Here is a 26100-nt window from a genome sequence, read left to right as displayed (position 1 = left end):
GGCTTTCCCATACATTATTCCACTTTCTTGCATAACCATTAGGTCAGTAGCACACCCCGCCTCAACCCCCTGCCCTTAAAGTAGCTTTGAAACATGCCTGTCTTGGCAATTCTACAAGATTTAAGTCAGTATCAAAAAAAAAAAATAGTGCATACACATGTGCATTCTTGGGACATTAGTATACGTATACCCAATAAATGGACAAAGGCAAGGAGAACCGAAGTTGGGTATTAATTAGGCTGCTAGCATAACAAGAAATGGGGAAAACAGAAAGAGTGGGCAGGCACTGCTTGTAATCAATTCTGAGTTTCAAAGGAGCATCTTCAGATATTTACTTCTTCCCTTGTCAACACCAAGTGATTCCATCAAGGATTTTTAAACAGAGATTGTTAGTCCTACAATATTCCTATTCCAATCTTCTACTGTACTTTTACTTCACAATTAAATGTATTATATCATTCTTAGAAACCTTATCAACTGGGAGATTTAAAAAACTATCAAGAAGAAATTGTGACTAAAATATGACCTCTCAATTATTAAACTTTTTTTTGCTTGAGGAAGATTCGCCCTGAGCTCATACCTGCGTCAGTCTTCCTCCGTTTTGGATGTGGGTCACTGCCACAGCATGGCTGACGGGCGGTGTAGGTCTGTGCCAGGGATCCAAACCCACAAAGCTGGGCCACCATAACAGAGCATGCTCAACTTTAACCACTAGGCCACAGGGCTCATTAAACATTTTTTTTAAACACTTAAGACGATTTTCCAGGCACCGACACACACAGATAAATCTTCACTATTTCCACACCTTTCCCAGGACTTGACCTGAGGAATGAGGTGGCAGTGCACTCCACCCTGAGCCCTCGTCAGGAAGAACTCGTTGGCGGAGACTGTTTCCAGGCTGACTGACTGCTTTAAAGTACCACGTCAGACCCTGAAGTCCTCCCCAAAGACACGAAGTCAGAAAGAGTAACCCTTTCCAGCAATTTCAGACCCATTTCTCAAAGAAATTCTGAAATCCTAAAATTTCTAAAACCTGAAAGTTTCTCAACTAATTTGGTGGCAAAACCTGACCTGATAAAAACTTTTTACACAGCAAAACTTCACCTATGCACTGATGTGAGGCTGTTCAGTTTTCATTTATCCCATTTAGTGTGACTATTCACATTTCACTTTAGAAACAGTTTGATTCCTCTTACTAAAATTCAAAATAAATCTTCCCCCAAAATTCTGAATTCCAAAACACCTGGTGCCAAGGTGAGGGATTACGGACCTATAATCCATTTCACAAACATCTACTCGAGCAAAACTCCCTTGAACATACTGTGCACTTTCCAATTTCTATACTGTCGCCCCCCGATTCACTGTCAGCCTAAACTTACACACTCTTTTAATAACAAGTATAGACCCCACCTCATTTTTAATGTCTTCTCGGACTACTACAGCCTAAGAGTTTTCATTTCTTTCTCTGACTCTGTAAACACTCATCTACATCACTCATTTGGGTACTGATTATTATTATTTTGAACTGCTATTTACACTTTATATTGATTAACTTTTCATGTCTTTGCTAAGAACCTTTTGTGACTAATTACTCAGTTTCATCCTAATATACAGTAACTGAGAACAATTAGCTGTCAATAACATGCAGTCAGATGAACGAGTCCTCAAGAGACAGATGCCCTAAATAATGAGGAACCACAGGTGGAAATAGAATGCTTAAAAAAAATGAGTGTAGGAAGTAGCCTATGATGGAAATTGATAATGACAAATCATTGAGCACTTTAGGTACTCTTTCAATTAAAATAACAATTTTTGAGCACTTCCTATGTGCCAGTTACTGGGCGAACCATTTGAGATTGTGGTGGAAAAGTGACAGGGTGTTCCTGCCCTCTTGAAACAAATAGTTTAGAGGGGAAGAGAGGATAAACGGATAAAAATAATTATTGTTTGTGGATGCTCCTTTATTTAAAGCAATCAGGAAAAAACTTCTCCGTAAATGTGACATCTGAGCTTAGATCTAATGTTGAGAGTGAGGCAGAAATGCAGACAGCCGGGAAAGACCATGACAGACAGAAAGGAGTTGTAAGCACCAAAACTCGAGAGGTGGTAAAGGGCCTCTCGGGCCAAGATGAGAAAGAAGTGCAGCATGGCCAGAGCTTAGTGAACAATGGGAAGTGAGCAAGAACGGGATCTGCTTTCTATTTAAGCCACTGGGGGGACTGGGACTGAAGGGTAAGACACGATCTGACTTACATTTTGACAAGATGACTTGTCTTCTGGGTGGAGCGTGAGGTAGGGGAGAACAAGAAGGGAAACAAGGAAGTCCAGACAAGAGATGAATGCGGCTTAAACGGGTAGTCTCACAGAAACACAGGATTTCAGAACACAGAGAGATCTGAAGAGCCATTTAATCAGTCTTGCTCTACACAGAGATCAGTTCTCAGAGAGGAGTTACTGGTTCAGTGTTTCATGTCCCGTGCCAGACCACCCAGGTCAGTCACCACCTCTAAAGCATGCTGCTTAAGACGACAGGGGGAATGAAAGGTCTAGCAATTACTCAACACTGACACATCATTGCTCAGACTTACCCCTCATGCTCAAAGGAATCAGCTAAAATTTAGGAGAAAAATGAACTAAGTCTCCAATGTGAGCACCTGAAAGTTCAGAGAAAAGTGCATAAGGGCCTGTTGGGGAATAGAAATAGCAAAAGCACCCTCAACTCACACTGTTTAGTGACGGAACTTTTACTTTCACATCATCATCTCTAACTGCTAGGCAGTATCAGTTTATCTGCTACACAGGACCCTCAGGTGGACAAGATGTACCAATCACTACGGCACCACAAGGGCTTTCCAAAGAGGAGTTTATCACTCGTGCTCCACCAGAACTCTGAAGGGTGGCAAAAGGAGCCCTGCTCATTAGAAAGAGAACCCTCGCTCTCTTCTCCGCTCTACATTCTGGCCCTTCCACCTCTTCACTGCCTATTATCACTATCATCACTTCCACGTAAACAACAGAAAACGTTATGAATGCTCCTCTGTCCTTAAAAGCTTGCAAATCCTGCTTTCTCTTTGTTGAACAGTGATGAAGTAAGGTGAAAGGGCTCTTGGAAGAAAAAAAAGCTTAAGTATAAAAAACCTAGAGGAAATTTCATACAAGTTTTTTTAAACTAGCAAATAAAACTCTGTAAGCAACAGCCAGCAACAACCTTGTGACTAATTTAGATGTCCTGGACATAAAACATGATCTCAGTATGCTTCCTAATTCAGAACAGCCAGAACAGCTGACCAGTTAATTATTTAATATTGGGAGAACTAAAGCTTCCTATTCAATTCCCTCCCTACTGTGGGATTAGTTCATGGAGGCAGGTGTTCTGTGATGCTCGGCCCTGAAGCTCCCCTAAAGTTAAACACTCCACACCTCATCCTCTGATGTCAGCCCTTCTTTCAAAGAGCGATGTCTGGGCTCAATAGTCTCTTCATAGAACACACCCTTTTATCATCTCTAGAGAAATAAGTGGCACTAAATTTCCAAGAAAGTGAGTACAGTATAAACCGTAACTTACCCATCTTTTTTTATTACTTTTATAATCTGAAACTTATCACTTGCAACGAAGGCGGGTTAGCGTAAAAATCCTTTAAACTTTGGAACTGTCTTATGACATTTATAAAAATAGTTGTTTAACAAGGATTGCTACAATTGTTCTTAAATGACAAAAAGAAACAGCTTTCTTCCAGAAAGTAAGAACATTAACATCTGTTTTGGAAAAGTGTCTACTAAAGGTAGACAACACCAAATTCTCAGGTCAAGGAAACATTATTAGACTTGAAATGGGAAAAAGTCCATAGCTTTACTATAGGAAAGCTACTACATATCCTAAAATTGTGAAAATCAACTTTTAAAAATCTGCTTATTTAAGATTATGTCAAAACTTGGGACACACATGCAATCTATCTAGAGATAATTACAGGTGTACAAAGCAAGTATTAAAACCAAAACTAAGCTTAAAAAATACTGTGATCAAAAGCTGACTGTACTGCTCAAAGGAGAACACTGCAAAGAAATTAAACCTAAATGACTATGTACTAATAAGAGATTTCAAGATGAAGCACAGGAAAACACTGTCTCACATTATCTATGGTTAACATTCTTCTCTTCCCCTCCAACAAAAATATAAACAAAATAAATCAAAGATGATGTTAAATACCGAGAGAAAAGCATGGAAAAATGAGTGATATAAAAAGAAGAAAGTGACTAACAATGAGACAGACAGTTGGGAATATCTTAATAAGCTTTTCAGATAAATGCGGATATTCTCCTCTGGTACTACACCAAAACGCGACAACTGGCTGCAATATATTGAGATGCAAAACATTATCAATAAATTTCATGTTCTCTCTAACATTAAAACCCACTGGTCTAGCTGTAACTGTGGAAGGATCTCTTACCCATGCACAATTTTGGAGGATCACACATTGATCACTTAGAAAATACTGGTTCACAGAGTTGAGGATCTTCAAATACCGACATATTTCATTATATATTAATAATAAAAAGCATATTCATTAACATTACCAATAAGATCAGAAAAAATCTTAAATATTGGGAAGCTGTCAAGAGCACAGTGGCTGATAAAAGTTTTCCAAAATTCTCATTTTCACTTGAAAACTACAACTTTGTCATTGACCATAAATACTGTCAATCTTTTCCTGAAAGCAATAGGCTCACTTTACTTTTGAGAAAATGTCAGCCTAATACTCAAGTCTGAATAACCATAGTTCGTCAGACATTCTTTCAAGTAAAAATGGTGCTCATGAAAAAACTGGCTGGTTCAGCTTGCAACTCAAACAATCACACAAACGCTTTTCCTAGACACAACCATTAGACTTCAGCATGGCAGCAGAAGTGTGTTAAGCGTACTTCCTGTTTTGTCACAGTATATTAAAGTGATGTGTACCAGAGTTGAGATTTGACTTAAAAAATGTTTACTTCTTCATCAAGTGCATTCAGGTGAATGCTTTTGTTTTCTTAAAACTGTGAGTGCATGGCAACGATTACTAATACAGTGTGGCACTCTGATTTGTTCTAAAGTGCAAGAAGTTTTACCCACCACTGCTTTTATGGTATTGGTACAAATGTCAACAGAGTGAAAAAGGCAAAGAACATACTGTATTATCACTTACAGTATTATTGTAAAAACAGTTTTGTACTTGCAGACTCCTTGAAAATGTGTAGCGATCCTGAGAATTCCTTGGACCATACTTTGAAAACCACTGAGTTAGATAATTTATTTGTTAAGCTGTTCACATCACAATTATTCTTTCTTAGTCTTCATTCATACCTCACTGGGAAGCTTAAAAATCAAATAACCAAATCAACTTCAATCAGGAGTAGCAATGCTACAGGGGAATAGAAGCTTTATAATAAAGAACGAGAACTAATACCACATTAGTATATCCTTTTATAAACATTAACAAATAATGCTCCATTTAATCCTCAACAATTCTAAGTAGTGCATGTCATCTTTCCCATGGAGGAAAGCTTCAGAAAGGGAAGCACAAATTCTGCCTAAAAATTCATTGTCCTGGTGGTATTACAAAGTTGTATTAATTTTCTTCTTTATACTTTTCTGTATTCTAAACACTGTAATAAGAAAATTAAAAAGACAAAACATTTGAAAACTCAGCCAGTGTTACCAAGATAAACAAATGTAGTGTTGTATCTCAAGCTGACAACTTCAAGAGCAGTAGAACAAAATAGTAGATACATACATTTATATAACCTCATTGCTATCCCTCTTTATTATCTGTACGGTACAGAATTCAAGATTCTTGAGGGACTTCTGAGTTTTGCTATTGTTACTGAGGAGCTTTATGATAACTTATAAATCTTAGAAGCAGCAGCTCTAACGATATTAGCATAATGTAGTAGTAATATTCTCACTGCAACCTTAAAACACAAGGTAACAGTCGGATGCAATAGGGATACCACTGTGACACCTAAAAACTATTAAACGAAAAGAGCTTATATTTATAGTCTTTATTTTATTGATACCCTCAGTCCTATTAACTAAGAACTTTTAGAAAGTCCTCTACTTTTTTAAAGAATGAAGTGACTTAAAAATATATTCTAATGAGAAGGATAAATTTTAGAAGACACAGATAATTAGAATTTTATTTTACGTAACATTTTCCACTTCCTCTCCAGAAGCTTTTGCCAAAAACTGCTATTAAATGGACAAAACAGATTTTCTTTCATCTTTTTTTCCTTCCCACAAGGGAAAGAGGAGGAAAGCAACAGGTAGAGGTCATCCACCAATGGGGCAATCAGTTCACTGTATATTTTTAAAACAAAATTACTTAATGAAATGCTAAGTTTTAAATATAGGAGGGAAAAAAATCTGTTTTATTGAAAGTACTTATTTACTGAAATAAATTTCCAAAGCAACTACTGAAGAACTCATCAAGGAGCTCTGTGACGCAACAAAAGTGATGATTCCAAGAAGTCAATAATTTAGTTATCAAAATTATTCATAACTGCCTTTAATAGATGCTCTCTTCCTTTAACATCTTTATTCAGTCTACTTGTACAACAGTCAAAAACATTCAATCCCCAACCACTGGAAAAGATTACCTAGCAAGTTATCTCATAAGATCAGAATCCAGTTTAAATGAAAAAGGTTTTGTTGAGAGAGAGATATAGATATATATATTAGCCTAACTACAAAATTATAAAACAGCGTAACTATAAGAGTAAGCTTTAGGACCCAGCTCAATGTAAAATCCAAAATCAGAACATTAGATTATTACTCTCTATGGTCAGAGGGACTAGGATTCTTAATTTAAAAGTGAACCTATTTCTAGTACTTGAGCACCTCATACACAAACAATCTCAAGCGTAGTAATACTCCAGAATATTGTTCTGTATAATAAAAACCAGATGGAAATCCTGCAGTTCATGTTACAAATATTTTTTCTTTTGATAAGTGATTTAAATATTATTTTAAACCTGGTACATTTCCCTAAATTTACATTTCTTTCTTTTATAAGTTTTAAGGCTCCTTGGAAACAGAGCTTGAAAAATTTTGATCCTCCATTGATGCAAAGCAAAAATTTTTTCTAAATCGCTATTGAAAGAATAATCAGTTGCTGTGTACCTTTAATCTGAATAACATTAGGAATAAACACACTAGTGTTAGGAAGTATGGAGTAGTAGTATTCTTTGTTAGTGGTGCGTTTTAAAAAGTGATTTTAATTTTTAAAAGGCAGCACAAAACTTCCTTGTAACTTTTCCTCTTTAAAATAGAAATTCTATAACGAAAGGCCTTGGTCTCAGATCCAGTGCTCAACTAGATCCAAACGAGGTACAACAGATTGTACAGCAAGCCAGTCTTTACTGCAAATGGATAAACTCACTCTGTTCTTTGTGGCTACTGCTTCCATTGCGTTCATGAGATTTCCAAAGAACTAGTAAACTAAAAAGACGTAAGTCCTCCAATGGTAATTAGTACCTTTCAATACTGCTGCAATATACCTAAGAACACTGAAAAACATCAGGCTTTCAGCAAGGGTAAGCCATGGCACAGTACTCCTGTTTACTGAAAAATTTGTCCAATGTTATAATGAATCATTGCATCAGCCAAAATAGCTGTTTCTTAACTTTTTCTAAAAGAAATTCAATTTGCATAGGCTAACAGCAAAAACTTCAGCCTAATCTCTGAGGCCATGGAATCCTCAAAAATGATGGGAGGGAAAACCAACCAACCAACCAAGGCATGCATATAGTCACAACCTTATATGGTCTTACACACAAGGTTTAAGAGAGATCAATCTTTATCAAGTTCTTCTACAGTCTGAACATGTGACATCACTGCAGTAACAAAAAAAAGCTTTTGAACATTCAGTTCATAAAAACTAAACTATTCCTGGTGCCAGTCAAATCTAGACACTACAGATCAATACCCACCCTCTTTATCACATACACAGGAACACATTTAAGTCTTTAGGAAAATGACGCGCATATCAGTAAGATTCCAATATTCAATAATAAAATTATTTAAACTAGTTTTGGAAAAAAATAAACGACACCTTTGTAAAATCAGCCAAATTCTGTGTCAAATCCAGTTTTGCTGATTTCACTCCCTTAACAAATATTTATGAAGTAGCTATAACAAGTCAAAGAAAACTGAACATGAGCACTTTCTCACCCAAATCTTAGACTTTATATTTAAAAAAACATGTATAATTAGTTACCATGTTGTTGATCTCTGCATAAGCCTTCTACCAATCTTGAATCACACTGGAAAACACACTTGATAAGATCCTTATGGACATTCATCAAGGTTTTTTACCATCAACTCTTCATTTCATCTCCCTGGAGCCTCCTTACGTGGTGGCTCCTTACCATGGGGACTCACTTAGCTAAGTACTGGAATTCTACAGTAAAGGATGGTTTTGAGGATAAAATGAAAATCAATTTCTCAAGTTAAAAAGATTCCAAAGTCAACGTGGGTATGTTTCTTTTTGAAGGAATATCAAGTTCTTTTGAAATATCTTCTCTAAATCTTCAATGCAGTTAATCTCTAAAGGTAAACGCTCAACACCATGTGCACAGGCAAGGGTCTAGGAACGAAGATACAGTGGAGAAGGAAACGGATTGAGTCCCTACCGTCGTGGTGCTTGCACTCAACAAACTGGTACCATTTGCAAGGAGGGCACCATACCAGTGCTCCGGGGCATACAAAGAACACATCTGGTCGTCGGACTCCACAATTTGATGGAATAGATGACAAAAATACTTCTAATGATAACAGAAGGCAGGAAGTGATATGTGCCATAGAAAGGAAGAGAGAGGACTTTTATGGGGTGGGCTACGGGGAGAAGGCAAAAGACAGAGCAGTCATTTTCACGCCCTACACCACATTTTCAAATTAAGCAAGTTTATTATTGGGCTCTTCAGTTGTATTATGAGACCCGGCACATTAAAACCAAACTGGCTACGTGTGTTTCAAAGATTTACTTTGGGGCTTCCTCTGATGAGGCAGCCTCACAATGTGTCAATACCAACCAAGAAAACGCAAGTGAAAACACCATGTAGGGCACAGAGTAAAAAGGGGATGAGCTGAAATGAGACCATCATTCAGGGCTCCGAGTCCTGAGAGTTATTTAACCTCCCGGAGTATCAATTTCCTCTCCTAAAACCCGGCAACGAAACCACCCGAGTTTTCCACTGTTTGACCAAGGTACCCACCTTTTCTGGGTATGACGGAAACTATCCTCTGTACAATGTAATTCACGATAAAAACGTCGTATTTCTTTCTCCGGGTTGTCTACTACGGATAGACTACCGTCCTAAAAGTCGGCCACGAACTAGTTATCTTATCTTTCCGGGGCCTCAGTGTCCTCCTGCATAAAATCAGAGGGTGGGACTGGATGATCGAAACAGTCCTTTCCGGCCCTTCAAACGTCCCAGGACTCCATTATGACTCAAACACTACTCAAGAGAGAGCTTTCAGCAGCGATCTGAGCTCCAAGTCCAACTGTCTCCCTTTTTTCTAAGTTATTCTTGCTGAGATAAGGTTTTATCGAGCAAGTCCAAACAGCATTCTAATTACAAAAAAGAAGAGGGTTAAAAAATCAATTCATGAGTCAGAAGCTTTAAGGGAGAAGCACTCGATACATATTAGATGCTACCAGCAAAACAAAAATCCAGCTAGGCTGCATCGACTTTAAAACGCTAAAACCACAATCTTCACTTAGCGTCAACTTCCTACCCGGTTCAAAACGCGATTTCCCGTTACTGCGAAGCCGACTCGCTCGTGTTCCTCCCAGCCGAAGAGTTGCAGGCGAAATGTTTTTCTAAACTAACGGGGGGCGGGGGCAGGCGAAGGGGAAGCACACGAGCTGCCCGAGCGCGAGCCCCGGCTCCGCTCCGCAGGCCAGTGTGCTCGGAAGCGGAGCCCGGATGGCCGGGTCCCGGGGCCTCGCGGCCGCCGCCCACGCTGACAGCCCGCGCCGGACGGGGCTCGCCGCGGCGGCGCGGCCAACTTCCCGAGCCGTCGCCCGGGGCGAGTCCCGCGGCGCCGAGGCCCGGCCGTCCCCGGCGCCGCCCAGGTGGGGCCGCCCGCGCCCCGGCCAACTTTCCCGCGGGCGCCCCGCGGCAGGGGCGCGGCCCGCGGCGGCCGCAGGACAACTTTCCGGTTTCCGTTCCAACTTGCGCCCACCCGGAGGCCGGGGCGGCGGGCGGCGGGCGGGCGGAGCCGCGCCGGGCGGGGGGGTCCCCGGCCCGCGCCCTCCGCCATGTTCCCGGCGCCCGACCCGTCCGCCGCGCGGCGCCCCCGCCCGAGCCCCGGAGGCCGCGCCCGCCCCACCTGCCGCGCCGAGGGCGCCTCCGCGGCCTGCCCGCCGCCCCGCCGCCCCCGCCGCCCCCGCGCGCCCGCCGCCCGCGCGCGCCGCCCACCTCGCCCGCTGCCTCCGCGCCCCGCCGCGCCCCGCGCTGCTCCGCGCCGCTGCCCCGGCGCCACGGCGTCCGCTCCGCCGCCGCTCCGGCCCCTCACACGCCGACTCCGGGCGAGGTTTGGCGGCGGCGCCCTGACGTCAGGCGCTCGGCCTCGCTCCCGCTTCCGTCCGCGGGAGGGGCGGTGGCGCGCCGGGAAGGGGCGGGGCCGGGGCGGGGCGCCGGGAGGGGGCGGGGCCAGCGCGGCGCTGCCTCCCGCGGCCGCCGGCACGGGTCTCGCCTCGGCCCGGGCTCCGCGCGCGCTCGCGAGGCCGGCGGGCTCCGGGCCTCGGGACCCTCCGGCGCGGCGAGGTGCCTGTCACGCGCCGCAGAGCGCTCGGCGACGCCGCCGGCAGTGGGTGCGCGCGGTCCTTTGTGCTGGGAAGCGGCCGGGCCCGTGGCGGGGCGCGTGTCCATTCCCAGGGCCCCCGCCCACGGGCCTGGGCCGCGGCTCCTTCTCGTTCTTGAAATGGGTTTTCTCTTGAGTTGACACGGGTCCCAGCCACTGATGTCTTAACCCGGCGAACCCTTTCCAAATTACCCTGCCAAACTCGGCTGACAAATCGGTGATCCCAAACAACTTTGTTCCAGGATCAGCTATTTACATGAATAAAGCAAGTTGCATATTTAATGCCTGACTCCGGCGCTTTAAAAGGTTACTCATAGGTAGATTTATGATGTGACTACTGGGCAACGGAAAGCACCTTCTGTTCCAAAAGGGGCGGGCCGTCAATAAGGGAACTTACCGTTATTAGACTAAAATACAGCTCTCTTAGTACAAGATACTAGCTTCTTTATGAAAGCTTTTTTTTTATGAGGTTTTGATGGGCGAAGAGATTCAAAGAGCGAGCAAAGTGCAAGGAAAAGTAGGTGGTGGGGGTCGTTGAAGAACGACTTTCCCTCCGTTCATAGTTTAATGGGGCCCTGTATAGATAATTCTTGAAATAACTTTTTTGAACTTTGATAAATTTGGGAGATTAATGAAAAGTATGGTTAACTTCACTCCTCTTAAGAACACTAGTAATAGAAAACTAATGTAAGTTAAAGGAAGAGAGAAGAATGAATTACAATTATCCTCCGTTTTGCATAAGCGCCTTCTAGGTGTTACACAATTTAGGTTAATTGAATATGTTACATATTTTGGAAATTTCTGTTTCCTTAGAAAACCCTTTTTTAATGGAAATATCAAAGGCAAATTTCAGAGCAGTCTGTAGGAATTATTATAAATTCTGAATGAATGAATTTTAAATAATTTGACTTTACTGACCTCTCAGTTATTGCAGGAAACTTTGGGAAATCTGAAAGCCTGAAACACTGAGTTCACGGAAGCAGCTGTTACCTGGGTGTGCTGTATTTTTCCTTTTCTTTCTTTTTCTTGTTTCTTTTCTTAACTTTCTTTGACGTTTGGGCAATTGATTTTTCCCCCCCAGAAAGAGTCAGTTTTAGAAGATTGAAGGTAGGATTATTTAGAGTTTGAGAGAATGTGTAAAATAGTTTATTTTAGTTAAAAATGCATTTGTTATCTTCTACTAGACTGCAAATCGTTAACTTGTAAGCAGAATGCCAGAATCTGCATCTCTTTGCACTGATCTCACTTTTGAGTTTAAGCCCCTTGTTCCTTTCTCCTTGAAATCGTCGCCAGGATATTCTGCTGGCAACTTGAACTGGTGATGTGTGCAAACTGAACTCATTGTCTTTGTCACCAAACCAGTTTCTTCTCCTTTTCTTTTGTTAATTTTATCACCATCTTTTGAATTACCCAGTCTTCAAGCCTGACTCTCCTTTTTCTGCCTTTTTTTGAACCATCAGTCAATTGGCACATCTGTTAGATAGTAATTAATTCCTACTAAGACCACACTTATTGAGGTTGGCACTACCTCTCAATTCCAGAATGTTAGCTGCTCCTTCCTACCTTGCCTTGTAGCTTCTAGTCTGTTCCTGCTGTGATCCATTCTACACATTGTTGCCAGATAAATTATCTTGAAGCACGCTGAGTAAGTCATTCTCTTCCCCAGCCCTACCAGAATAAAGTTAAAATCCTTGAGTCTAGTTACTTTTCCCTTTCCCTTGAAGTTGCCTGACAGTCAGAGTGGACTTTTCATCTTGCACAAATATGGCAGCACTTCTCTGCTTCTCTGGTGTGAGAGGTGATTTCCTCTGCCCGGAAGCCCCTTCTGACCCCTGCCCATTGTTCAAGGTCCATTTACTTTCCCCAAGAAAGAGCATCTTCTCAGATATTTCCAATCTCATGTGGTCTCTTCTCTTTGGAATCCCCATAACACTCGATTGTTCCTTTCTTTTGTCGCTTGTTTCCTACATCCCTGCTAGAACAGGGGTTTGCAAACTTTTTCTGTGAAGAGCCAGATAGTATTTAAAGTGTTGTGGGCCAGATGGTCTTTGTTGAACTACTCAACCCTGCCTTTGTTGTGCAGAAACAGCCATAGGATGCATAAAGAATGAATGTGGCTGTTTCTAATAAAACTTTATGGACAGTAAAATTTGAATTTCATATAATTTTTACATGTCACAAATATTCTTCTTTTTTTTTTTAACCATTTAAGAATATGAAAACCATTCTTAACTCCTGGCTGTGCAATAACAGGCAGTGGGCTGGATTCAGCCCCAGGCCATTGTTTGCCCTGCTGTACTCAGGGCCCGTTCCGTGGGCATGTGACAGGGCCTTGTGCTTAGAAAGGCCCACGATCAGTTTAATGCTCTGATGTCACCATCTTGAAATTTTAAATAATTTTTGAACAGGAAGCCTGCATTTTCATTTTGCACTGGGTCCCTCAAATTATGCAGCCAGTCCTGCCTATTCTGTAGATAAAATCCATAAGGTCAGGATGTGTATTTCTTGTGTTTGGCATGGTGCTTTTCACATAATAGGCATTCACAATGTGTTTGTTGAATTTTTTATTCCTAAGGTACTGTGGAATAATGGAGAACACGGAGAGTCCACCACTTATTAGCTGTGTGGCCTTAGGCAAATTCCTTAACCATGTTGAGCCTTAGTTTTCTCATCTATGACATGGGGATAATAACCTCTGCCTTACAGAACTGTGGTAAGATAAAGTATAGAAAATAGCCATGTCTTAGCCCCTGGGACTACAAGAACCTCAAAATTCGTTTTTCCCCCTTTAGGGGAAGTGACTCAATAGCGTGCTCACCCCTAACTCTTGCTGCATTTATCCTGATGCAGTACTTCTGGCTTTTCATGTTATTTGCCTCCTTAAACGCTTTACTTCAAATAACATCTATACTCTGTTGGTTTGATTTCAGAAGTTAACATAAGTAAAGGTCTTATTGCAAGTCCGAAATTAGATTTAAAAAAACCCCAAATTTACAATTTTCCTAATTAACACTTAGTGATTATTAGCATTAACAAGAGTCATGCTGTTTAGCTTCCAGTTAAGCATGGTTATCAATAGCATTGATAGTCATTAACCTGCAATAGTATTATATTATGTCATTCACAAATGAGCAATATTGGAATTTGATTCTTTCAAGGCACTTTCTTACTGGTTTTTTCCTCTGTTGTGTGCATGCATACATATGTGTGTATTCCTGTGTGTGTGTGTGCGTATATATATATGTATGTATATATAGTATATGGTGTATCAATATAGTTCTATTCCTCTGCCACCTCCTGCATAGCTGGGGTTGGAGATTGAGAAAGATAAGAAGGCTGCTTGTTGATGCAAAAGAGGAGAAACCATAGCTGAAATCCCCAGTTAGTTTCATTCTGTTTTCTTGGTCAAAGGTTGTATTCCAAACTCTATGCAGATATTTGGTAAATCCTAGCACTTAATCACGCAAGAGACCAGGTAAGAGCATATTAGACCATCGCGGTTATAGGAAAACAACTCAGAATTCATACTCTCCTAGGGTGGTTTGTGTTCCTCTAAGATTTCTGCTTTGGGGAAACCAAGTGCTTATATATAAGAAAAATGAGGCAGGTTGGCATGTGTTCTGCTCTGTGTAATAGCTATAATAACTGCTTATTTGTCTCAAGACATATTTCAAATTCTGCCTGTGCTCTATTTCAGCACTCGTAGGCCTGGCCGCCAAACCTGCCCACACCACATGAAATAAACCTAACTGTTCTATAATTTTGTCATTGCTGTTGTCTATGGTGTAAGGAACAGACTATACTTACTTAAAATTTCACCCTTTCTTAAGCTGTAGCTGAGAAAAACCATACAAATGAAAATGGCATTCTCAGAGCCACCATGTAATCGAGTGTTAGAGCAGAAAACCACGGGAAGAACCAACTTAATGAAATACCCTTGGCATGAATTTTTCAAAAAAGATTTAAATTAAGAAAATCTTCAAAAACCACTTGTAAATACTTTAAAAATCTGGACCGTCTCCAAACCAAACAGCCAATATTAATCACGCCAAAGATCATCAAGGGTTAGGCATTCCCTCAGGCTTTATCTTTATGACAATGTTTAGCTTCTGGTCCTAGTTATCCCCGAGTCCCGTATGTGAATCACATACCTCAGTAATAATGACCACATTCCAAGAGGTGGGTTTTAAGGACCCATTACACAGATGAGAAGGCCAAAGCCTAGAAAGGCTCGGTGACCAAGGCCATATATAAATATGTGGCCAGAGTTGAAATTTGTGTCTTTGTCTGCCTTCTTTTGGCACCAAGTTGCCCTATTATTCCTTTATTAATGCTGCTCTTTCAGCCAGAAAATTTCTCCTGTCTCTTTTGTATTTATCTAAATCTTAGTCATTGTTCAAGACCCAGTGGTTTCTCACTTCTCTGAATTTCTCTAATAATTATTGTTCGTACCACTCATTGCTACTTATCAGACATCGCCTTACTTGTATTGCTTTTGTCTTCCCTCCATCCTGACAGCCTTGAGAACCAAAACCATATCTTACACTTCTTTGTACCTACTACCCTGCAGGACATCACATAGTAGAGAAAAAATGTACTTTAGGGCATCTTGCTAATCCTGGTTACGTTCTCCAGGTTGATCACAGTGGAGTCGTGACTTCTGTCAGTCTTTGACCTTTCCAAGTTTCTTCTTAGTAATCTTTAACATGCACACAACACTATCTATAACATATGGCTTTAAAAATTTTTTTAAATGAGGGACAAGATATAAAAAAGGAAGCAATACAGAGTAAGAGTTAAGTGGATTGGCTCTGAAATGAGGCTGCGAGTGTTCCAATACCAGCTCTGGTCATCTTAAGGAATTTACTTTTGGCGCCTCAGTTTCTTCATTTGTAAAATGAGTACAATAATAGGAACTACATTATGAGGTTATCGTGAAGATTAAAAGAGTTAGCAATGAAAATAGAACAGTGCCTACTGCAAAGTAAGCACTCTGTAAATTTTAGCTATTGTCGTCTAAAAGATTCTCAATAAATGCTGGTTGCTACTACATCCACTGGCACAATAAAACCTTGGGCGAACATAGTAAGAATTCACCAAATGTTTGCTAAACTTTCCTTTTCCTTTGCTATCATGGCCCTCGATTAAGGATTGGCTGTGTTCTAAAGTTTCTGTGTGTCAGTAGCTTGTAACTTGAAAATATTTATGCAATGGAAACAATGCTATAAAGTTTATAGCACGGGTGCCTTTAAATATGACTTGATTGTTAAAGAAGCTAAAAAAAAGCCTATTTTAACCCATAGATACTAAAAACGTATTTCTAATCAGCATTTATAACGCTGTTCTCTTAGTTTTATGAGCTCCCTCATTCTTTAGTTTTCTTCTTTTCTCTCTGGCTGTTTCTTCTCCCTCTCTTTGAGCTATCTCTTCTTCATCCTGATCTTTAAGGGTTGGAGTTCCTCAGAGCTTGATCCCGGGCCCTTTTCTTGTTTTATACTTTCTTCTGGGTGATTCTGATTTTCCTCATGGCTTTATATAACATCCAAATGCCAGTGGCTTATAGATCTGTACCCGGAGCTCAGACTTCTCGCCCAGCTGCAGATACTTAGAGCCAATTGGCTCCTGGAAAGCTTTCCTTGGTTGACCTCCCCCAAACCTGCTCTTCCTCCAGGAATCTCATCTCAATAAATGGTACCAGCTCCCTAAAACAGAAATCTAACACTCCCCTGGACTTTACTCCACATAGCAACTTCCTCACCAAGTCCTGTTGATTCTACCTCCAAAAGCACTAAAACATGACCGCTTTTCTTCATTTCCATTGTCTGGTTGGTTTATGTACTTTCATTTTTGTCCCTCCTCCCATCCATTCTGTAAATAGTGGTCTTAATTTTCAAAGAACTTTTTATAATGGAAATTCCAAATGTATATAGCAAGAAGAAGATAATGAACCCCCATGTACACATCACTCAGTTTGAAAAATTTATTCTAATCTTTTCTACTCTTGTTTCCCTGTCCCTCCCTTTTTTTCCTCCTTGGAGTAGTTTAAAGAAAACCCTGGAAATACTTCAGTATGCATCTCTCACAGATAAGAACAACAACAAAAATATAACCACAATGCCATTATTGTACCTAACAAAATTTTAAAAATTCTGTAATAAAATATAATACCCAGTCCATACCTACAATTTCCCAGCTGTGTCAAGGATGGCTTTTTACCGTTGGCTCGTTCAGTTCATCATCCACACGAGTCCAAACATTCCATTTAATTATGATGCCTCTTAAATCCCTTTAAATCTCTAATAGCCCCTCTTCCTTTTGTCAAGTCAATGACCATTTGTTTTTTCTTTGGTGATGTGCCTTTTCCTGTCTTTCAGCCTCTTTATCTCAATACCTTTATAAGCATTCTGTGGCAAACATCCTATAGCTTTTATGTTACATGTCTTTATCCATAAACACAAGACTGAGAAAGCGAGGACCTCTGTTTCACATAATTACTTTATGTGAAGAAAATATGGACGATGGATTGAAAATTTTTCATTTGTCCCCAAATCCAGACAAGAAGTATAGTTACTAAGCACATACTACATACTAGGAACTTATGTCATTTGATCCTGTAAAAAATCCTTTGAGTTGGGTATTTTTGTCCCTGCTTTCAGGTTAGGAAACAGATCGAGGGAGGCTAAGTAAAAAATATGAGGCTGCCATGTCAGTCTGTGGCAGGGCCAGGACTGAAGCCTGGGTCCCTCTTTCCAAGGGGCCCATGGTCTCTCCGCTTGGCCATGCTGCTGTAGTGATGAGGGAAGTAATGAAGTAATGAGGGATGCTTTAAATAGGGGGAAACTACCAAAGGACACTGCTGGCAGATGCTTCACCCACCCAGAAAAGAAAGAAAAGAGTCCTACCGGGGCGTATGTTGGAGGAGTAGATGATTTTGGCTTAAGGAGAGTATATTTGAGAAAATAATGAGTCCGTGGGCTTCTGATAAAAACTGGAAGAGTCTGATAAAAGTTCAACAGTAGCAGAAGCTGCCTCCTAAGGGCATTTATGTCTCAGGGCCCTGCTCTTGCTAATCCTGTTCATTTCTTTTTCTTTAAAAATTACATCCTTTTCCTTTTTAAGACGGACTTTAACATCACTAATGTGCTTATACATTTCCTTCCTGCTTCTCGGTAGACCTCAGAACCACAGCTTTTCTTCACCAGGATCTTTTTCCCCTTCTCACTGTCTCTATCTAAAGTCTTCAGTGGCTTGTCATGTCCTTCATGCCTAAAAAAAGCGTGTCAAAAGACCATGTTAGCCAAGGGAGGGAAATTATGTTTAAAATATATTTGGCCTGAAAAATTCTGTCTGCTTCACCAGTCTGCCTGAATGTGCCTGCGTCTATCCAAACTGTGAGCCAGCCCTGCCTCCTCCTGCTGCTCTCCACGCTACTAGCTTAAGATGACAAGAATCTCCCTAGATACTTACATGTCTATAATTGCTTCATAAATGGAGACATCCACAAAAAACTAACAAAAGGCAAAGAATAACCGGCCAATAGCAAAGAGAGGAAAAGTATTTAAAATGTCTTGGTTAGGGAATATTCCCAAAAGAACTGAAAGCAGGAACTAGAACCGATAGTCGTTACACCTGTGCTCATAGCAGCATTATTCACAATAACCAAAAGGTGGAAGCAATCCAGTGCCCATCGATGGATAAATGAACAGAGAGTGTGGTATAGCCCTACAATGGAATATTACTCAGCCTTAAAAGGGAAGGGAATTCTGACGTTTGCTACAACACAGATGAACCTTGAAGACATTATGCTAAGTGAACTAAAGCCAGACACAAATGGACAAATATTGGATGGTTCCACTTATATGACGTACCTAAAGTAGTCAAGTTCATGGACAGAAAGTAGAATGGTGGTTGCCAGGGGCTGGGGGTATTAATGGGGACAGAGTTTCAGTTTGGGAAGATGAAAATATTCTGGAGATGGATGGTGGTGATGGTTGCAGAGCAATTTAAATGCTGTTAGTGCCACAAAACTGTGCACTTAAAGATGGTTAAATTGGTAAATTTTAGGTATTGTATATTTTACCACAATTAAAAAATTATGTCTTGGTTGAGAACTTGGGCTCTGGGTCAGAAAGCCTGGGTTCAAATTCTAACTCCATAACTTATTAGCTGTGACAACCCATGCCATTTCCATATTCTAAGTTTGAATTTCTTCACCTAAAAAATTGGAATAAGAATAGTACATATCTAATATGTGACAAAGAGAACAACTATTCCTAACCAAACCTCCCTCTTCCCAAAACATGAACAAAAGAACAGTAAGGGTTAAATAGAACAATCCGCTTAAAATCCTCTGCACGTTGCCTGGCACACAGTCCACACTCCACAGATGTTAGCCACTATGATATTGTTATCATTTATTTACATCTAGACTCACTTTTAAAGGTTTGATTGCAGGTTTTTCCTAAGGATTTCTGGGAATTCACTCCAGATTTAGATCTCTTAATTATGTGGTTCCAGGGGGTGAGTTCAGTATCTACATCAGCTACAAAGGTAGCAGATTCAGAGATACTGATGGATGGCATGAAGTTCTGATGAGTTTGTAAAGTTGGGTGGAAAAAACACAGGTAATGGAATAATTAGAAAAGTATCCCTTTATATTTAGGAAATAAAATTTTCAGCCACTTTCTCTCAACTGCTCAAAAATAAATATCACGTAAAATAATATTCATTTTTGAATATTCTGAAACTTTAGATAATTTTTTAATTGTTTGGTAACATTTACTGCATAACCAAGAAATACTCTCCAAGTTGAAACTACAGGAAGATTTCCTCTAGCCTAGATGATGGCTTTCGAGAAAGCTGGCACTGACGATGTGTCCGCTGACTTGACTAATCTCAGAATCAGAACTGTGCAATGTCTCAGTTGTACAGTCAGAATTATGACCATTTGTGAATCATTTTGTGTCTGTGTGTGTGTGTGGGAAAGACAGCAGAAAGAGCTGTGCAGTGGTTGCTTTTCGAAAAGGTTGAACCTGAGTAACATCCAGAGATGGTGTTCCAGGCTTTTTATGAATGAACCTCCGCCTGTCGTCAACGTTGCCGCCATCAGCAAGTGCATCCTAAGGATGAGGAAACAGGCTCAGAACTTGCCTGTGTGTGCAGTGAGCTGGAATTTGAATATAGGTTGATTTGGTTCCAAAGCCTGTGTTTTTTCTCTCGAACCACATGCCCCAAACCAGAACTTGCCGCTTGTTCCTATCGCTGGAGCTAGCATCACTTTTGGAGCTGCTGCAAGTTCTGAAGTCACCCTCTGGAACTACTGCTGTCATTGGTGGGGTGTCGTGGTGGCTCTTTGCTCCCTAGCCCGCCCTCTGCTAGCAGGTAAGAAGCGGCTGCTGAGAGGAAGTGAATGGAAGGGATACAGTAGGGCCCCTAGTGCCCGGAGAGATTCCTGCTCCTTCTTTTCTGACCTGAAATGGCCACTATTAAAGCCACTCTTGGTTTGGAAGACAAAAGTGCCATTGTCCTCAGAAACCTCCCATTACAGTGTATACATGCTACCTGGGAGTAAGGAGGAGGGACTGAGAATTCCTTCCAGCTCTTTCTCTGTCTCTTATTAGCACCGTTTAGTTTATCAGAAGCTAGTTGTCTCTTGGAAAGCCTGGAAAGACTATCTCAGTGAAGACACACATGATGAGCAAGTGTCACTGGTGCTCGGTGGGCTCTGTGAGGCCAGCAGGTCTAGGTAGGGGTCCTGAAATCCGTGTAGGGATGGAGCGGCCCCTGGACCCTGGGTAGCCAGAGAGAGCCTCAGCTATGGCTGCCTGTGGGACCGCTGGTGAGTTGGTCTCAAGAAACAGATACCAACCTGGGCTATCTTAAGCAGAAAGGGAACATATTAGAAGAATACAGAGATACCTTAGGGAACTGTGGAATTGTGGCAGAGCCAGGCCTTAGAAGGGAGGAGCCACAGAAAGGCTGGGACTGTGGTGGCAGTTGGTCCAGGTCCCAGCCTCCAGCAGCCCAGTGACTTGACTTGGCTCCCAATTCTAGTACTTTTTAAGCCTCAAGTGAGAGGGAGGCTATGCTATGCTTGGCTTAGGTTACTGTTCACAGTTGGCTTAATCAGCAGTGGCTGTGTGTGGGGGGGGGGGGTGGCATTGGGGAGGGGCGTTCACACTGCAGAAACAGGAACTCTGCCTGTGGGCACAGAGGCCATTTCCAGAGAAGCAGGGCTGGACTGACACTGTATGAGACACCCACCACACAACCCGCAGAACCAGATCTTGTTTGGGGAGTCCTTGTGGAGGGGAAATTGCTTAGAGGTAGTCGGGTATCGTGGTCACAAGTGCAGGCTTTACAGCAGGTTGTGGGCCCACATCCCAGCTCAGCCACTTCCTGGGCAACTGCTGACGCATTCAGTGTATCTGCCTGCCCCCTCCGGAGTGGTGACGGTAGTACCCATCACACGAGAGCACTAGGATTCAGTGAGCTAACACCAGCAAAGAGCTTGAAACCATGCCTGGCACACGGCAAGCCCTTGTTAAATCACTACTGTTATCTGGCCTTTGAGGTATTGTAATATTTATTGAAGTTGTCAAACAAGTACACCTCACTTTAAAAATACCTGGTAGGGCTCTTTTAACATGTAATTTTATGAAAGAAGGAGGAGTGCAATCAGATAAACACTGTTATGAAATACCTATTTAGTTTAACTTAGGCATAAATATAGATGCAGCAAGTTAAAAAATATATGATATAGAAATATTAAGAAAAGAATTAAAACAAAGAAAATAAAAACAAAAAAAGAAAAAATATGATGCAACACCAAAAGGAGAGACCACAAAAGAAAAAATCGATAAGTTGGGCTTTATGGAAATTAAAAACTTTCGCTCTTCAAAAGGTGTTAATAAAGGCCGGCCCACTGGCTGGGTGGTTAAAGTTCTGTGTGCTCTGTTTCAGCGCATGGGTTTGCTGTTTCGGATCCTGGGTGCAGACTTACTCCACTCATCAGCCATGCTGTGGAGGCATCCCACATACAAAGTAGAGGAAGGTTGGCACAGATGTTAGCTCAGAGCTAATCTTCCTTAGGCAAAAAAAAAAAAAGAAAAAAAGAGGTGCTGTTAAGAGAATGAATAGATAAGCCACAGACCAGAAGACACTGTTTGTAAATCATATATCTGATGGAGGATTTGTGCTCAGAAAAATGGGACATTTACAATTCAATAATACGACAAATTACCTAATTAAAAAATGGGCATAAGATTTGAAAGATATTTTTCTAAGAAGCTATCTGAAAGGCTGATGAACACGTGAAAAGATGCTCGACATCCTTTTGGGATGCTGTTTGGATTTGGGAAATGCAAACTAAAACTCCCAATGAGAACCGCTATAAACTCACTCGAATGCTTGTGATCCCAAGGACTGACTTGCTCAAGTGTAGGAGATGAGGGGAAACTGGACGGCACACACATTACTGCTGAGAACGTAAAATGGCGCATCCACTTTGGCAAATAGTTTGGCAATGTCTTAAAAAATGAAACTTAAATTTAGCATGTGACCCCGCAGTTCCTTTCCTAGCTATATACCCAAGAGAAATACATGAGATATGTTCACATAAAAACTTGTATAAAAATTTCATAGAATCATTATTCATAATAGCTAAAAAATGGATACAATCCAAATGCCCATTGACTGGCTAGGCAAAATGTGGTATTATACAATGGAGTTCTATTCAGCAATAAAAAGAAACAAATTATTGATATATGTGCAACATAGGTGAACCTCAAAAACGTCACGCAAAGTGAAGGAAGACAGACACAAAAGACTGTATCTTGCATATCCTATTTATGTGAAATTTCTGGAAATGGCAAACCTACAGAGACAGAGAAGCAGAAAAGTTGTTGTCTGGGCCAGTCATGGGAGTGGGGTTGACTGCAAATGGGAATGACAGAAATTTTGAGCATGAGAGAAATGTTCTAAAACAAGATTGCAATGACAGTTGCACACTGCATTAATTTACTAAAATCATTGAAATGTATGCTTGTTAACAGGTGAATTTTGTGGTATGTAAATTATACCTCAATAAAGCCATTTCTGTCCTATATTTAGTCATTTTGACTGAGTTACCAGTAAAAACATAGGTAGAAATAATTAAGAAAGAAGAAATCTCTTAGTCCAACACTATTTGCTGAACCTCTTTTCGGTTTCGTAATGTTTTATGCCAAGTCCTGCCCCATCTCCCCCACTGACTCACCCTAGAGCAGTGACTTTCTTTCTTTTTTTTAGGTATGCTTTTTGGTGAGGAAGATTGGCCTCAACTAACATCTGTTGCCAATCTTTCTCTTTTTTTTTTTTCTGTCCCCAAGCCCCAGTGCATAGTTATATATCCTAGTTGTAAGTCCTTCTAGTTCTGTGTGGGATGCTGCCACAGCATGACTTGATGAGCCATGTGTAAGTCCTCACCCAGGATCCGAACCGGCGAACCCCAGGGCTGCTGAAGCGGAGAGTGTGAACTTAACCACTACGCCACAGAGCCAGACCCCCCAAGTAGTAACTTTCTATTGTCAAGTTTGGTAAGTCATCTAGAGACAATGGCGCCAAGAGTACTCTGCATGAGACTTTAGGTAGGAAGTCTTTATGAACTGTGTTTATATAGCTCAAATTATTCCCATTCCTATTTACCATTGTTCAGATTTGAGCGTTACCGGAGTATAGGAAACGATTCTCCAAGGAAAATTCACCAGTGCTGATTTCTACAGCTGCCTGCTAATACCCAGGAATCTATTTTCTCTCTCCTCAATGTGTCAAACTGCCCTAACATTGACAGGAAGAAAACAACTTTCAGGTTGAGTGCTACATCAAAGGGCTTCTCCTGTTACTAAAAAAAAATCGTTTGCTTGGTAGTTATTTCCTGTGTCAAACTATCAAATGTTTCCCCTGACTGCAGCCGTCTGGAGGTTTGTTGTTCATTTCAGGCCTACATGTTAACATAAGTCACCTGGGGGAACAACATCCATCCATCCATGCGTCCATCCATCCATCCATCCATCCATCCACCCATCCACCCATCCATCCATCATCTACAACACTCAACAATGATTTCTCGAGTACCGGCTATGTACCATACACTGTGCTAGATCTTAGGGATGCAAAAGTGAGTAAGAAAGTCATGGTCTCCACCGTCACAGAGCTTAGAGTTTTTTTTGATGGCAGCAAAAGGCCAGCACCAAAGACACATTTTTCTGCTTTCCAGATTTTCTTGGGATGGCCTTGGCTCCTCTAGGGGCTGCACTGGTGGCATCTCCAGTGACCTGGTGATGACATGGTAGCTCTGATAGTGGAGGCAAGGAGCTCCTGGCTGCTGGTAGTGGTTTTGATCCTTTGGCAATGGTCACTTTGGCAGGCTCCAGAGGGACAGGCTTTGAAGAAGCTTTCTCTTTAATGCCAAGTACAGAAGTCTTGGAGGTGGCTGCAAGAACTCTGGCAGTGGTAGCTGTGGCTCTGTCATTGTCAGAGGTGCCTCCAGCACATCTGCAAATTAAGTGGAAGCCAAAGGCAAGTTATGCCTTTTTTTCTTTCTTTCTTTTTTTTTTTTCTATGCTTCATTGGAAACACATCAGATCTGTAAGGTAGAGATGAAAATTAATTTGTTTCTCAAATATTTCATATTTCTGTGGATACTTAGTAAGTCAAGGTTACTTTTCAACTTTTGCAGTATTTTCAGCTCAGTGATATGTAGTAGCTAGATAGTGACATTAGATAACATTGTTTTTAGAGAGAGAAATTATAAAATAATGTGTCTAGTTGGGACTCTATAGAGAAAAAAAAGACAGTAAGTAATTAGTCAATTTAGAATGAGGACCAAAAGATAGAGTTCCAAGCTTTACTTTTGAGTGAAACAGTGAAAAATACATAAAAATAGAACAGAGCTTTAGATAATATAAACGAGTTAAAACCTCATAAGAACATTGTATTTGCTGAACAGCATTTCTGGCCTAAACCAGACCTCCTGCATATGGTGGAGTGTGAGCTTCTGGAGTTAGATAATTTACAGAGTGCCACAGAGTCTGAGCTTCCTAAATACATCAGTCACACGGGACAACGGCTATGGTGGTTCCTTTCTTCCTGCCTCTCTGGAGATTCCTACCATTGAAAGCACTTCCTGTGAGGGCAGGGATGACAAATACATGGCAGACATCTATCTGTTGGCACCAGCTGTCTATTACCATCATCTTCACTCCTGAGCCCAGGTGTGGCCTCAGTATCCTATCAGCTCAGCGTCCCAGGCCCCGCTACCCATCAGTTGGAATCAACACATGAGATGAAACCTACCTGTCTTCCTCGGATTAGAGGATGAAAACAGGAGAATTAACTTCAAAAGACTTTGGTGAAATGAAAACACATTTCTTGGCAAGGAAGAGATTGCCTGGACCCAAAGTAAGAGCTGCTTTTCTGTGAGATTAATACCTGCTGCTGAAGAATCAGGAGAGAGAAGTTGAGGAAGAGACCAGCAAGAGCGGTGGTGACTCGGCCTGGGAGCCTGAGGGGCGGGCAGGACCAGGGAGGTGGCACAGAGAAGAAGAGTTGGCTGTGAGAGAAAAGCCCAAAGTGGCTTCTTTCCCATGCTCTGGGGTCGTGATGCTCCTGCTCTGTCATTTTCTTGGCGCTATCCTGAGGAGTTGGGTGGAGAGTGACTCAGGATGAGGGCTGCTGACGGTGAGTCACCTGCCACTTCCTGCATCACCTGCCCTTCTTGGGAAGCCAGCCGCCAATTCCCAGCCCCGCCCCACCCACCTGTGACAACTGACAACGTTGTGCTTTGAGGCAAATCTGAGTAAATCCCTGGGCCGATCGTTCCAGTGAAAACGGAAATAAAGCTTTTAGTGATCTCAGAGGCTATGAGGTTTGTGGCTTTACAATGAATGGCCTGAAGTCACATGAGTGTTGCCAGCCGAATTTGGGTACTTCCACTTTAAGTTCTCTGATAAAGTAGCTTAATGATGGGGGTATTTTATTGACTCGTTTAATAGAATCATAAAGACCATAAAGCAACCTTGCAGGTTGCCACTTTCTCTCTTACTAACTGTGTGACGTTGGACAAGTCTTGTTACTTCTCCATTTCCTTATCTATAAAGCAGGACAATTCCTTTTGTAAAAAGAAAAATGATAGCAAAATGTATTGACTACATACTGTGTACCAGACATTGAGGTTGGTCCAGGGAAGTAATCAAGGATGGAACAAGCACAGACAGTCC

General features: G+C 41.5%; 1 protein-coding gene and 1 long non-coding RNA gene across 7 annotated transcripts in view; both read right to left on the bottom strand.

Moving 5' to 3' along the window:
* The window catches only part of RAP1B (RAP1B, member of RAS oncogene family), a 40730-nt gene extending 29555 nt beyond the window's left edge, over positions 1–11175 (bottom strand). Inside the window, exons 1-2 of one of the 6 annotated variants that reach the window (XM_070622022.1) lie at positions 10459–10559; positions 9250–9404 (exon numbers count right to left, since the gene is read on the bottom strand). The gene's annotated coding sequence lies outside the window, so the exon portion shown is untranslated. Of the gene's footprint in view, positions 1–9249; positions 9606–9772; positions 10156–10458; positions 10676–11035 lie in introns of those variants that run through there. The other 5 variants (XM_070622024.1, XM_070622023.1, XM_070622027.1 and 2 more) reach the window with 5 other exon arrangements.
* Positions 11176–22671: 11496 nt separating this feature from the next.
* On the bottom strand, positions 22672–25687 carry LOC139083426 (uncharacterized). The gene is made up of 2 exons (XR_011540142.1): positions 25178–25687; positions 22672–24467 (listed from the first exon to the last, which is right to left on the bottom strand). It is a non-coding gene; the product is annotated as an uncharacterized lncRNA (long non-coding RNA).
* Between the last annotated feature and the right edge of the window lie 413 nt (positions 25688–26100).

The sequence above is a fragment of the Equus przewalskii genome, chromosome 5, assembly GCF_037783145.1.
Source record: "Equus przewalskii isolate Varuska chromosome 5, EquPr2, whole genome shotgun sequence".
In the NCBI taxonomy this organism is placed as follows: Eukaryota; Metazoa; Chordata; class Mammalia; order Perissodactyla; family Equidae; genus Equus; species Equus przewalskii.
Note: the sequence above shows the minus strand (reverse complement) of the source record. Positions and strands in the feature narration are given on the sequence as shown.